The sequence below is a fragment of the Podarcis gaigeae genome (assembly GCF_964106915.1).
Source record: "Podarcis gaigeae genome assembly, chromosome: 6".
Taxonomy (NCBI): Eukaryota; Metazoa; Chordata; class Lepidosauria; order Squamata; family Lacertidae; genus Podarcis; species Podarcis gaigeae.
In genome coordinates, this window is record NC_139682.1 from 37,868,564 (window position 1) to 37,883,214 (window position 14,651).

The following is a 14,651-nucleotide window of genomic DNA, read 5'->3' on the forward strand; positions in this document are numbered from 1 at the left end:
TTTTGTACCTTGAGTGAGGCAACAGTGGTTAGGGGTGGACAGTTAAGGCTTGGTTCAGTCTATGCAGATTTCGCACATGACTAGGAATAGAAGGATCTGTCCATTTTGATTCTCTCCATTTCTCATTTTTCCCCATCTGAAAGTCTGTTCTCCACATTTCAGCAGTGATAAATTTTGACAGTGATTTGTGGATTTTTAAAAGGGAAAAGCCCTCATGAACATTCCTGAGATATGCAGCTTTGACTAATGTACACATTTTTGCATTTCATCCCTAATATATATATTTGTAAGTTATTTTCATTAACAAACTCATTTTTGTGCACATTTCCCCCTGAAATATGCATTGCTGTAAGCATTGTGGGTTAGATAATTGTATTGCAAAATTCAGATAAGTGCAAATTTTGAAGGATATCTGTGTTTCAGTTTGCGCATTGTTGTGGAAAGTGGAAGCTCAATAGATTTTCCTTTAAATGTGTACTGAATCAGATTTCTGCACATGACCAATATAATAAGTGGCAGATTTTGGTATAGTCACCAGAATTTCCAGTCCACGCTTTGGAAATATGCTGGGTCCACAATATTTGATCAGAATTCAGAAGTGAATTTTCGCAGAAAATCTAATTCAAAAGCCAGCAGCCTCCAAATCCACAAATGCTGAGCCACAGACAGCTTCTCAAAATGGACCAGAAATTAGGCACCTGCACCCTTGCACCAATGCTCATACCATGTAATATTTTATGATGCGATTAAAATGAGACTGCAAGAGATATTAAAGATTTAAGATTTATTCCTAACTATTGAAAAGATGTTTCACTTCCCAACTAATGTATACTGTGCTCAGAAATCTTCCCAGTTCCCCCTTCTGTATTATTTATTGCTATATAAGTGTAGCTTCCTTGAAGGTAAAAATGGACACTTCAGCATTACATTATTATTATTATTATTATTATTATTATTATTATTATTATTATTATTATTATTTAATTATTCTTCCAAATGCATTTGAGCTAGTGTCTGATGTGGCTTCTGTTTTTAATGCTGCTACTACTTCTGCTACTAATAGTTAATATCATCATCATCATCATCACATGTATAATTACATCACAGTGTGATTGCAAGTACTAGCTCTCAGATTTACCATTATACTCCATGTTCAGTTTTCCATCAGTTCCAGACAGCCTCACATGTGAATCTTACTATTGCAGTTGTACTGCACTCTGCCATGAGTTTTAGACTAGAAACCCAACAATGCAGCTAGGATGTCTTGAATCAAAGCACAAATAGTAGTCCCAAACTGTGGCAGAATAAATACAGCACAGTGTCTCCTGGTACTTTAGCACATTTATTAATGGCATAAGGATAGTTAGTCTTTGTTACTCCTGTTGTAACAGATCACCACTGATGCAGAAAGAAACTTAGTATCATTTCTAACATTTACGAAGCTGGCATTGGTGGCAGTACAGAATCCATTGCTGAAAGCTTACGAGAATACATATGTGAATGTTGTTGATTTTACATTTTCTCAAGATCCAGCTTGTCAAAAGCATTTGACGGAGTGACTAGCTTATGGAACGAGTGGCTAGTAGCTGCATGACTGGAGCAGCTGCCAAATATCTGTTGAAACTTTATTTGACTTGAGGCGAAACTCAAATTTGGTGGCGGTGAGAGAGGTTTCTGTGGACCCCTCCTGCAGTTACCGAAGAGCGGCAGACGGGCTCTGCCACCATTTCACTGCAACACTTTCTAAATGTGAGTGTTTGCTTCCTCTTGCTGCTTAATGCACTGAAATATAATAGAGAAAGCCTCTGGCAAGCTGCCTTCTTAAACCATTATGGCATTTTAAAATCAAGAGTTTTACTGTCATCTGCAAACAAAAAGTTCAACAATAATTGCTACCTCAGTAATAATGGTACTTAACATTTATTTTGCATTTCTTGAGTACATAGGGAGCTTCACATGGATACTGCTACAAGAGCAATTTGGTCTCTCTGCTGTGCTGCTACTGGCTACTGCTTAGTTCTCTCTTTTTTTGTCTTTTAAAGGTTATTCTGAATGGTTTGATTTTGTTGTACTTAAACTATTGTGAGCCACCTTGAGGGTCTATTTTTTAAAGGCTGGGATAAAAATAGGCAACCCTTATATTTCAAATGCTGGGGTGGGGGTAAGGCTAGGAGATGTAAATAGTGGGTTGCTTTATAATGACGGTTTGTCGATTGACTCACCCTATGCTGATTTCTTCCTTTCTTCTATTCCCGCTTTTGTGTCTTTTGTTCCTCTTTCTCAATTCCTGCTTCATGTGCCATTCCCCTCCCTAAATCTTGTGCCATGCTGATCCCTATGACAGATGTAATTGTGATTTCTCTGTCTGTCAAGGGAAGTCCATGCCCTCTTCTCAGCTGTATCCACATTCACTGTGGATATATTTCCATAGCCAATATTATCTTCATATATTCTGATTATATGAAACTGCCCTACATACTGAATTAAGGCATTGGTCCATCCAGCCTACTATATGGTGTATTCGGGCTGGCAGGAGCTCTCTAGAGCCTAAGTACTTCTGGGCCCTGGTATTTCAAGTCTTCTGAACTGGGGAACTAGGGCCGCCTGCACACAAAGTATGTGATGACCTTAAAGTAGGGGTGGCTGACGTGTGCGCCTCCAGATGTGGTTTCACTCCAGCCTCTCATCTGCCCTAGCCATCAAGGCCAATAGTCAAGGAAGATGGGAGCTTTAGCCCAGAGGTTGGTCAGCGATGCCCTAAAGTATGCTGCATTTCCTCCTGCTACATGGTCTTTCCTTGGTTCCTACCCTAATAACAGCTCCAGGAAGGGAACTATGTGTTCCAACTCTTACAGAAGAATCCATGTTGCCTTTTCTCCACTTGCTCCTTATCAGTGTAGTTGTGGACACTGTTATGCTATCTTCGCAACCATTTTTTGAGCAAGAAGACAATTGGAGATGACCCATACATACCTGCTAGTATGCAAACTTACAAAGTGGATCCAGCCTTTCTAAGAGAACACTTCATAGTCTTCATCACTTGGATGATTGATGATGGAATATCAGTAGCAGAACAGGAACTTATGCAGCGATCCTATAACTGAGAGTAAACCCCAATGAACACAATGGGACATCTGAATAGATATGCTTAGCATTGTGTTGCTATATATTTAGTTTTGGAATCCAAGATGCTTTCAACCAGGGGTGGGAAACCTGTGGTCCTTCAGATGGTATGGGAAGCTCATCTTCCACCATTCCCAGCCAGCATTCTCAGTAGTCATGGAGTTGTAGTCCAGGTTCTCCACCCCTGTCTTAATTCCTCACCTTCAGTTTCAAAGTGATTCATTTTAATGTAGGTGTGTTTAGAGCTGCTGCCTTAATTATCTGTTTCATACTATATAGACCTAAGGTTACAATATCTGAATCAGAATAAAAAAAATTGAATCTAATATTATGCCTACTCTTATTGTGTGTGTTGAAACTCATATTGATGCACACTGAATTTCGGCTCCCAACCTTGGTAGTTCTGAAGCACTAATACTACTGCAATCGTTTTAGGAAACAAAACCCAAAATGCCTCCAGTGTTTTAATTAAAAGTAATGAAAGACATCAAATAAAAAAAATAGCTTCCAAGAACAACTTGTAAGCCACCTTGACAACAACCCCCAATATAAAGCACTTGAGCAATTTTGAATTAAACAGCATCCAGCAAGGCAAGTTTCTGCCTGCATAGTACAGTATATAGTGTAAAAGAAACCCATACTACTGTAACAGAACTGGAAGTGTCTAGTTAGACTTCTTTTTCTTTGCTTCCAAGGAAGAATATGAAAAAGTAGTTTCATCTAATGAACTTCAGTTTGCTTCGCTTGTGCAATGAATCTCCAAGCCTTGCCAAATGGAATTGGGAACATTGGTTGACAAACTGTGATTGCCAGTATGACTGTGTGTATCAAACACACCCACATACACATTCCAGACTCGTCCAGACACATTTAAACTGTGCATATTATGGCCTACAAAGCAGGGGCTGGATCCTGCCCTCATGGCTAGACACAGCCTGATGATCCTCACTAGCTTGCAAAGACCTGTGTAACAAGCATCTGTTCTCTAGAAATACAGGTCCAATAATGCAATACAATTGTGAATCAAACATCAATATATGGTAGCATGCAGTCACAATGCAGGCTGTGATCTCTGTGGCACAAGGTGGCCTCTCCTCACCATCACCTCTGCTAAGTAATAAGTCAGCAGCATTGATAGCAAGAGCTAATACTGCTCAAGATCAAAGCCTCTAGGTACTGGTGGATGACAGCTGTGTTAAAACAAAAAAAATTCCTTCCAGTAGCACCTTAAAGACCAACTAAGTTAGTTCTTGGTATGAGCTTTTGTGTGCATGCACACTTCTTCAGATACACTTCTTCAGCTGTGTTAGTCATTTGCCTATATTGATATCTAGACACTACTGTGCAAGCATTGCAGAGGAAAGAAGTGAATGCACCAGATCTATGGCACATTCTTACTTACAACTCTATGGTGAGACCGTGCTTGGAATACTAATATACCATTCTGATGACCTTGCCTCAAAAAGGATATTGTAGAGCTGGGGGGAAATTCAGAAAAAGGGGAACCCAAATAGTAGAAGTGATAATTGCAATACTAGCTTGGCAGGGGGTTGGACTCGATGGCCCTTGTGGTCTCTTCCAACTCTATGATTCTATGATTCTATGATTCTATTCTATGAATACCTCAAGGACTGCCTCTCCCCATATGAGCTGACCCTGACCCTGTGATTATCATCTGAGACCATTTGTGTGCCTCCTCCGTGAGAGGTCTGGAGGGCAGCAACACGAGAACGGACCTTTTCTGTGGTGGCTCCCTTTTGTGGAATGCTTTTTGCAGGGAGGCTCACCTGTCGCCTTCATTACATATATTTAGATGACAGGTAAAAACATTCCTCTTCTCCTAGACCTTTGGGTAATTAAACATTCTATGGCATTTTAAACTGACGGAGGGGTATTGTTTTTGTTTGTTACTATGTTATGTATTTTTGTGTGTTTTTATATTGTAGAATCATAGAATCATAGAGTTGGAAGAGACCACAAGGGCCATCGAGTCCAACCCCCTGCCAAGCAGGAAACACCATCAGAGCACTCCTGACATATGGTTGTCAAGCCTCTGCTTAAAGACCTCCAAAGAAGGAGACTCTACCACACTCCTTGGCAGCAAATTCCACTGTTGAACAGCTCTTACTGTCAGGAAGTTCTTCCTAATGTTTAGGTGGAGTCTTCTTTCTTGTAGTTTGGATCCATTGCTCCATGTCCGCTTCTCCGGAGCAGCAGAAAACAACCTTTCTCCCTCATTTATGTGACATCCTTTTATATATTTGAACATGGCTATCATATCACCCCTTAACCTCCTCTTCTCCAGGCTAAACATGCCCAGCTCCCTTAGCCGTTCCTCATAAGGCATCGTTTCCAGGCCTTTGACCATTTTGGTTGTAAACGGCCCTCTGATCTTCAGTTCAAGGGTGGTATATAAATTTAATAAATAATAAATAAATAAATAAATAAAATGGAGGAACTCCCAGGTGAGGTAAGGTTAGCATTGGGGCAGGGGCTTCATTTAGAGATAAAGTAAGGTGGTGTATAAAATCATGCAGGAAAGCAAACTCTTAATGCTGATATTTATCTAGATCTTACATTTCATTCCATTCTAATTTGCCTCTTTTTCTTTATCTCTTCTTTGGCTTTATCTTGGGCAGACAAAGGTCAAAATGTGTGTGTGTGTGTGTGTGTGTGTGTGTGTGTGTATTCCTTACTGGAAGTCTGAAATGATCTTAATCTAAAAGTTGTCACCGAAAACAATTTGCTCAAACTAACAGCTTTGTTGGCACTTCAGACACAAAGCTAGAACTGCTGGCGGGGGGGGGGGACTCCACAGAAGAAGGAAGCTGGCTAAAAAATATAATACGATAAAGACACAAATGCTTAGTTAACAGTAAGCGCTTGGAATTGCATCAGTGGCTCATTTAACCAATAACTGCAAACTGCTGCCCATTCTGTGCATTCCTAAGATTTCCATCCCCTGCAAGGTCTCTCATTATCCTTATCTGCTAGTGAATTGTTTGCTGCATTTATTCCATTGAACCCAGCAAAGCTAATGGAATGTAGCAAAATTCTTCACTCCATATACCCATTGCAGGTTTCAATATAACCGTATGGTAAGTTTCAAAAATTAATTGAGAAGTGATTTATGCTTCAATCCTAAACATATTTACCAAAGGGTATACCCTATGTGTGCGTAAAGGTGAATTTAAGCAGCTTCAGGGTGAGTTTTCAATTTTATAACAACACATTGCCATGAAATTATTCCAGCCCCTTTTTTCTCTTGTGGTGCAGCTTGTAATTATGTCCCTCCATGTTCAGGCCTAATTTAAGCTCATGCTGGAAAGGATCACTGATCATTGTTCAGTATTATTATTTACTAACAGGTACTTAAACAACACCTTTAAGTTTAAGATAAAATACAACAAATATACAGGGGTACAATAAAACCATCAGGTACAGAACATAAATACATCAATCAAACAAAGCAGGGAAATACACACATGACCTTGATTTGTGGGGGAAGCAGAGGACCTTCATATAGAGTCAATTAAGCCGACATCAAGTTACACCAGATCCAAACCTTGTTTGCAAGTGGGGCTGCTGCTTTTCTGCCTAAACATGGTTGAGGGAAAACAAGCTGTTAAAATAGTGTCTTAAACTGGGTTGCCAAGTCATGTGACCAAGCTGAATGTGTTTAGGATCCAGCCTAAGTCCCCTCTCTTTGGTCCCACTTCCGGAATGTCCCTTTTGGGGACTTAGACCAGCCTTGGCTCATCCAGCTTTAGCCAGGATGAGCAAGTTACACTGGTGTATCTTTAGCTGAGCTGGGGTTGGGAACTTAACACTGGCTGAACTGCTGCATCCTAAGCTACTCATCCTAGCGGATCTTGCCATAGGTTTGCCCCTCTGGTGTTTATTTCACCTAATATAGCTATTTTGGCAAATAAAGTCCCCTAAGACATTGTCCCCTGACATTGTGTCAGTTATTTTCACAACTGTATGCATTTTTGTGTATCTTCCCCTAATATAGACATTTATTGCACTACAAAATTCAGAGAAGAGCATTTCAAAGAGTGGCTGTATTTCAGTGTATTGTTTCAGAAAGTGTGAATTAGGTAGGTTTAGCTTTAAATGTGCAATGGATCAAATTTCTCCCCCACTATTGGTGATGGGTCATTCACACATACAAGCAACCACTTGATATTGTAGTCATCAAGTACTGAACAGGGCTAAGGTGCTGACAAGGCAGCCAGTTACTATAATCATTGTGAAATTTAAAAGATGGGAAGCCACCAGGTCTCTTCATTCACTGACAGATAAAGTAGAAATGAGGTCCTGATGTGGTTATTGTGTGCCACATCACAGGCTACTGAGTTACCCTTTTGAATCAAGGATCTAGCATGAGTGCAATACACAGTAGAAGACTGGTGGCTCCTCTTTAAATCTGGCATTGAGGTCTGATATGTAACAAGAATTAAAGAAAATGCTTTAAAAAAATAAACAAACCACCTGTGTGGTAGCTTTCCCCACTTTGAGACCAAAAGAGAGGCAATTTGGCCAGTGAGTAATTGAGAAAAAAATGGATTAAATTTATGGGGAAGAGAGATGAAGCTGCTACTGACCTCACTGTATAACATCTTGCCCTGTGCCAAGGCTCTCACATCTTGATCCCCAGCTTCTGAAGGGTTGACAGTGAAAAACACTGCATTATAAAATTTGCAGAGAATGTCTGTGTGGTGGCAGATCCTTTGAACAGTCATTTTTCAATCTGTAACAAGACTTCTATGCCATTTGAAAAATTGGATAACAACATCTACCTCCCCAGGATGCTGAGAAGATTAATGAAGTAATTATTGCTAGAATGAGTTGGTCCCAAACCAGAATATTGGTGGCTGGTTCTCATTTACACCAAAGGGAACACGTTAGTTACATGTTCATCGTCCAAGCCATAACTGAATGTGTTAGCTACCCCCAGTGTGCAGGAATATTGAAGGAGTTCTGCTTCTGAAGTTATGCTAACCAAACCCAAAACTAGAAACTAGTTCCTTCTATTACTACAAAAAAAGACTTAGATATGGCCGGTGCTATTTTTGTAGAAAAAGAGGCGCTGGAACTCACCCTGAACACCCACCTTGTTCTCTTATAATGGCAATGGTGCCCACCTGAGAGGTGCTGGAACTGAATTCCAGTGAGTTCCAGCTGAAAATAGTGGATATGGCAGACGTCCTGCCCACCAATAGCTCCTCAGACTTGTTTTGGACAGCCTGTGTATGCAAAGGAGTCCCCTCCACCTTACCAAATGACTGCTAAGCCAACCTCTTCTCCTTTCATTGACCCTAAGGGAGGAGAAAACCCTTCTCTCTGGTAGTGGGTGCAGCAGGATAGGTTATGGGATGCCTCTTGTTCCTCTTTCTTTTGAAACAAAAGCAAGCATGACTCTATTGGTAAAGCAGAAAGGGGGCAGTGTTATAGGCTCACAAAGAAGTGTGTTTAAATTGCTGTCCTGATTAGTTGTTGGAAGCTGACTTTGGCAACTCTAATTGAGGCAAAATGGTGGGACATAAACATTTTTAATGACAATAAACCATACATTTTTTTGGGGGGGGAAATTAGATGTATTAAAACATTTACAATGTGGGCAGCTGGTTCCCAGGTTCAAAAATTGTAGCATTTGCCTGTTCTAAATGGGGCTGCACTCACCCTGAAGAAACAGGTACAGTGGTACCTCGGGTTACAAACACCTCAGGTTACAAACACTTTGGGTTACAGACTCCACTAACCTGGAAGTAGTACCTCGGGTTAAGAACTTTACCTCAGGATGAGAACAGAATTTGCATGCGGCAGTGGGAGACCCCATTAGCTAAAGTGGTATCTTAGGTTTAGAACAGTTTCAGGTTAAGAACGGACCTCCGGAACGAATTAAGTTCGTAACCAGAGGTACCACTGTACGCAGTTTCGGGATGTTCTTGGATCCATCTTTGTCCATGGAAACCCAGTTGGTCTCTGTAGTGAAGAGTGCCTATCATCAGCTTTGGCTGGTGGTTGAACTGTGCTGTGTTTTGGACAGGGGTAATTTGGCTACTTGAGAGTCCCATGGACTGCAAGAAGATCAGACCTATCCATTCTTAAGGAAATCAGCCCTGAGTACTCACTAGAAGGACAGATCGTGAAGCTGAGGCTCCAATACTTTGTCCACCTCATGAGAAGAGAAGACTCCCTGGAAAAGACCCTGATGTTGGGAAAGATTGAGGGCACAAGGAGAAGGGGACGACAGAGGATGAGATGGTTGGACAGTGTTCTCGAAGCTACCAGCATGAGTTTGACCAAACGGTGGGAGGCAGTGGAAGACAGGAGTGTATGGCGTGCTCTAGTCCATGGGGCCACAAAGAGTCGGACACCACTAAATGACTAAACAACAACAATTTGGCTACTATAGCACGTGTGTTGATAGCCTCATGTTTAAGATCATTGCAATGTACTCTGGGAAGTTGGGCTTCCCTGACAGCTGATCCAGAGGCTACAGCTGGTGCAAAATGCTGTGGCCTAGGTGGTGGGTGGTGTTTCTTACTGGTCTCATATTACCCCAGCTAAGGGATCTGTCCTGGCTGTCTATTAACCACTGAACTGGCTTTAAGTCCCTGTTACAAAGCTTTAAACAACTCTGGTTACCAAAAAAGTCACCTTTCCCTCCTTTGTCAGGTAAGGACATTAAGAGGTCTAGTTTTGCCACAGCCTGGTGAATAGCAACATGTAATAGCATGGAGCTAGGCTTTATCACTGGTGACACAAGTATGGTGGAATGCTCTCCCTGCTGAAATGCAATGGGTCCCATCAATAGTGGCATTCCTTTTGCTCTTGAAAACATACCTGTTTAGACAAGCATTCCCATGGTGTTCTAACTTGAACCTCCTGTTTAATTGTTTTAACTTTTATTCTGTTTTAATTACCTTGTTTACGGTTGTTACATTGTTTTGATGAAATTGTTGGTTGTACCATGTAGCTTTGTTTTTACAATTGGTTTCATCCTTGTCATTTTGCTTTGGGCTTTTTTGTTTGTGAAACACCTTGGCATTTGTTCTTAAAATGAAAGGCAGTATATAATGTATTTTAATGCTGCTTTCTTTAGTTTAGAAATGTGCCCATGGACCCAAATGGTTGGCAAACCCTACCTAACTTTACCATGCCTGAGATATTTTCTCCTTCTGCAGCCATTCATCCTGTGCCCTTCTGCAGATACAAAAGTTTTGCCACAATTAATCTTCTTTCTAAGAAAGGTGAGGCCTAGAATTCAGGGAGGCAGAATGGAGAAAACAGATTCCTCAGCAATGTCCTCTCTAGAATTCTATTTCCTTTCTTTTTAAAAGAGTGCATGAATTCCATTATTCATTCATGCAAATAACAATTGCTTTGTTATTTCATCATTACAGGCATACTTGTTTTGTTGCCGCCGGTAGGGTATTGTGTGTGTGTGCGCGCGCGCATGGGGGAGACATAAAAAGCCCCAGGTTCCATTGCTTTCATTGTGTTAAGTTCAATCGCAAAGAAAATTTATGACACTCAAAAGCATTCAGAATGTACACATATCTCTATTCCCAATGTTGCTCCACACCAAGACTTTAGGATCTTCTCCAGATAGAATATGGGTAAATAAAGTTCACAAATGTCCATGTAATTAAGCAGTGAGAGAATTAAATGTTCCCAGAGCCAAACCAGGGCTGCCTGGAGAAAATATCAAGTGGTGGACCCTTATTAACCTTCTCCAGCCCCTCCTTCACCTGGCATAATACTTGAACAACCCTGGGCCCATGGAGGCTGCCACTGATGTGGGGCATACAGAAAAGGGGGAGCCTGAAGTAGCTGAAAAGAACTTACTTTAAGACTTAGGATTCACCTCTAGTTGTTAAAGGCACAAGGGCACTTAGCAGTTAGTCTGAACTACTAAAGTCCTGGCTTATAAAGCTGTGTCAAGCAGGATTGACCCTTAGCATAGATGCAGGGCTTCCCCCCAGGCAGCTTCTGGGGAAGGGGTTTCTGCAGTCCTCCTCTTCTTCTTTCTCCCCCTCCCTCCCTTTTGCTCACTTGTGTTCTCATTCATTTTCATTTTCATTCATTTGTTGGTTGGTTGGTTCATTCATTTCATTATGGCCCCATGGTTGCAGCTGGTCCCTGCCCTGTCCACTGGACTAACAAAGCAGAAGGCCTTGTATGTGAGACTTCCTACCAGCCTGCTTCCCAGCCCTGGGTAGATCATAAAAGGGCAGGTGTGTTGGACTTCACAGCAGGCTAGGAAAGCTCTGGCAGCTCTTTACACTCCCATTCATGAGGGGTGGTTGTTTGTTGTTGTTGTTGTTGTTGTTTTGCCTTACCTTTGCTGCTGTCTGTGAGGGAGGGTGTAGAGATCCTCAGCTCTTTCCACCTGGTAGCCACCATATTATTTATCTACCATACCCCAGACATAGCAATTCCATGCTCTGCACAATAGTAGGAAGAAATGTCAGACACAACAAAACGTAACCTCCTCCAGCATCTGCTACTTTTTATTGGGATGAGGAAACTGTGGTTTTCCCTCCACAATCTTCCCAGATGACACTGAGGAATGGAGGTGGGGGTGGCAACTGCCAGCCAGCTGTTCTACTGTCACCACTGCAGTAGGATAAGCCCCACTACTCTGAAGGACAAGCATGGAAGTCCCAAATGGGAAGTCCCATTTATATCTCTGTAGATTCGCCTTGGAACAGTTGACCACCTACCATGAACAGCTTCATCTTTTCTGGATTTACTTTCAGTTTGTTCACCCTCACCCAGTCATTTTCCAACCTCAGGCAGTCATTCAAGGATGATCCAGCATGGTCACAATTACAAATCCAGGCAGAATTAAAATTCCAAGCTCAGCACAGTGTTATCCCAGTTGCCATAGCAATTGCAGGAAATATATTTTTTGGCCAATGGTTATTTCTTTGTGCTAATGAAATGACCATTTTTCTTCAGTGAATTGAATCACAACTAATTGAGTAGTAATCAGTGCAAGCCCCCAAAGTTCAGATAAATATTGTCTTCCTAATGCTTTGTAGAAATGCAGAATCCATTAACTATCTTCAAATGAGATTTTTTTTTAATTAGTTGAATCTTAGCAAACTATTACAGGCAGCATTAACACTATCTTGCCAAACTTTTTCATTTGTTTAGTGCTGGGTGAGGAAAATTTATTTTCAATTAATGGAAGGGCTGATAATGTTTGCAGTTTGTTTTCCACTCTAAAAATAAATATACAGTACTAATGATGAGCGAACATCCTCGTCTCTTTTTTTAGAAGCGCAATTCATAATTTTCTTCCCCAGATGTTTTGGGGGAGGCAATGGATGACTTCACAGATGTCAGCTGCACATCCCTCTCCTTCTTCTTCTCTCTCTCCCTCTCCCTCCCACTTGCCATGTATTTGTATTCCACAAAAATCTCTGTAATCTTTCAAGGGAACGTCCTTCCTCCTGCCTGCAAATGGAACAAATGTACACATAGTTCTTGCATTTCATCCATTCTCCCAGTCCTCCACAGTCAGTTTAGCATTAGTAGCATCCAGGTCATGAAACTGATATTGATCACCAGCTCCTCCTGCTGTGCATGACTGCAATAACAGAAGCATTAGACGATGCTTGCATCTCACTATTACCCATTGATTTTTTTTTGTTATATTTATATTCTGACTTTCCTCCAGTGAGCTCAATGCAATGCATATGGTGTCCTCACTTTGCCCTCACGACAACCTGATAAGGTAGGCTAGGTCAAGAGATAACGGCACTCCCAAGATCACACAGCAAACTTAAAGTGGCTAGGTGGGGATTTGTCGCCACCCAGACTCGATCTGGCATTTTAAGCACCATCCTATGTTGGACCTCACTGCATTTAATTTAATTCTGGAACTGAGATATCTATTGTAGAAAACTCATTTTTGTCCTTCTTGTGAAAGCAAATAAATGACAGAAGCTTTCTGTTTTCAAAAGCCCACACCTTCTGAGAGGTAAATAGCACATCTGTTCAGACCCAAAAAAGACCATGCAGATCACAATTGCCTCATTATCTTGTCATTGCAAATATACTTCTGCTGTTACTCCCATTTGTGTAGTTTGTGTTGCTTTTCCTTTGCTGCTGGGAGAGCAAGGCATAAATCCAACCATGGACATATATATATGGAAAAGAGAGGCATTTCAGATTGTTTGTGTGGGCGGGGCAGGGGGGAGGATTGTCAGACAATCTCTTCATAGAACCAGTGTGTGGGTTTGAGATGTAGGCGGTCTCTTGGAGCAATTGGTGGGTGGGGTACAATTGCTAAATAAAAGAGTGGCCGTAACTGGAAGGGGTGGGATAGCACAGGAGGCAACTGCCAATACCATCTCTGTAGTCCTCCAGATTTGAGGCATGAAACTTTGTGGTGCTCCAGTGAGCAATTCTAATGTAGACAATCTATTAGGGATCATCTCCTCCCTCCCTCCCACTTCTATGCCAGTTTACTGTGCACATATATTTTCAGCACGGGACTATTTAAAAAAAATTCCCTCCAGCTGATCGTCCAAAGCAATGCATTTCAGAATTCTCCTCCTCAGTCTGATATCTCCTTCTGGGTATAGATGCAGTATGGACCTTTGCATAGTGGTAGAATATAATTTTGACATCACAGGCAATCAAGTACTCACTGAACTTAGCATGTGCAGACTGCCTCAGCTCCTTTGCCTACTTTAATGGCTAGGATGCCACTGCAAGAGATCCACTTATTTGGAACCCAATCTTGTTGCCAGATCAGAGCCCATTCCTAGTCGTGAAAAAAATTAGGAGAATGGCAGATACATGAATGAAAGATACAGGAAGAAGGACAGTGTAGTGTTGGAGCAACAGCACCTGGCTGGAGAGGGGGTGGAAGCCAGGAGTGGTTGCATAAGCTCCAGCACAGGCTCCAGCCTGCTACTTTTCCTTATTTCAGTTTGCATTTAACTTATTTGACTTTTTTAAACCTGCCCTATCCCAGAATGCTCAGAAAAGGAAATAATACTTACAAGCAATTTATTCAAATATTGTATAATGTATGAAAAAATAATGATACCCAACCCAGAGATTTGCTAGTTCAACAGAAAGTTGCATGTATCATGTGCATTGGCAGGCAGAGCAGAGAAGACAAAGGGATATATGAAACCCTCGCTGTCTCCATTTCCCCTCCCAGTAGCAATCAGTTGCAATGCAGGACACAATGAAGGATCTAGAACAGGTAGGAGGAGTCTCAGGTCCGGGGGCTAAATGTGCCCCTCCAGATTTCTTTATCTGATAGTCCCCAAGCCATACTTCACTGGCTCTGCTCCATAATAATAAGAATAATTTTATTATTTATACCCCTCCCATCTGGCTGGGTTTCCCCTGCCACTCTGGGCAGCTTACAATATATATAAAAACATAGTAAAGCATCAAACGTTACCTTCCTCAAGTGCTTTTGCCTAGCTAGGCTGTATCCTTGCACTGTGATAATGCTTCTTGCTGGGCTGGATGACAGATGGGGAGAT

At 41.5% G+C, this 14,651-nt stretch overlaps 1 long non-coding RNA gene across 3 annotated transcripts in view; it reads right to left on the reverse strand.

Moving 5' to 3' along the window:
• Positions 1-1,128: 1,128 nt before the first annotated feature.
• Positions 1,129-14,651, reverse strand: part of LOC310847651 — a 37,113-nt gene continuing 23,590 nt past the window's right edge. For 2 of the 3 annotated variants that reach the window (XR_014565938.1, XR_014565939.1), the window contains 2 exons: positions 13,797-13,912; positions 11,474-12,597 (listed from right to left, as the gene is read on the reverse strand). This is a non-coding gene — a long non-coding RNA (uncharacterized lncRNA). Of the gene's footprint in view, positions 2,595-2,648; positions 3,101-11,473; positions 12,598-13,796; positions 13,913-14,651 lie in introns of those variants that run through there. The other variant, XR_014565937.1, reaches the window with a different exon arrangement.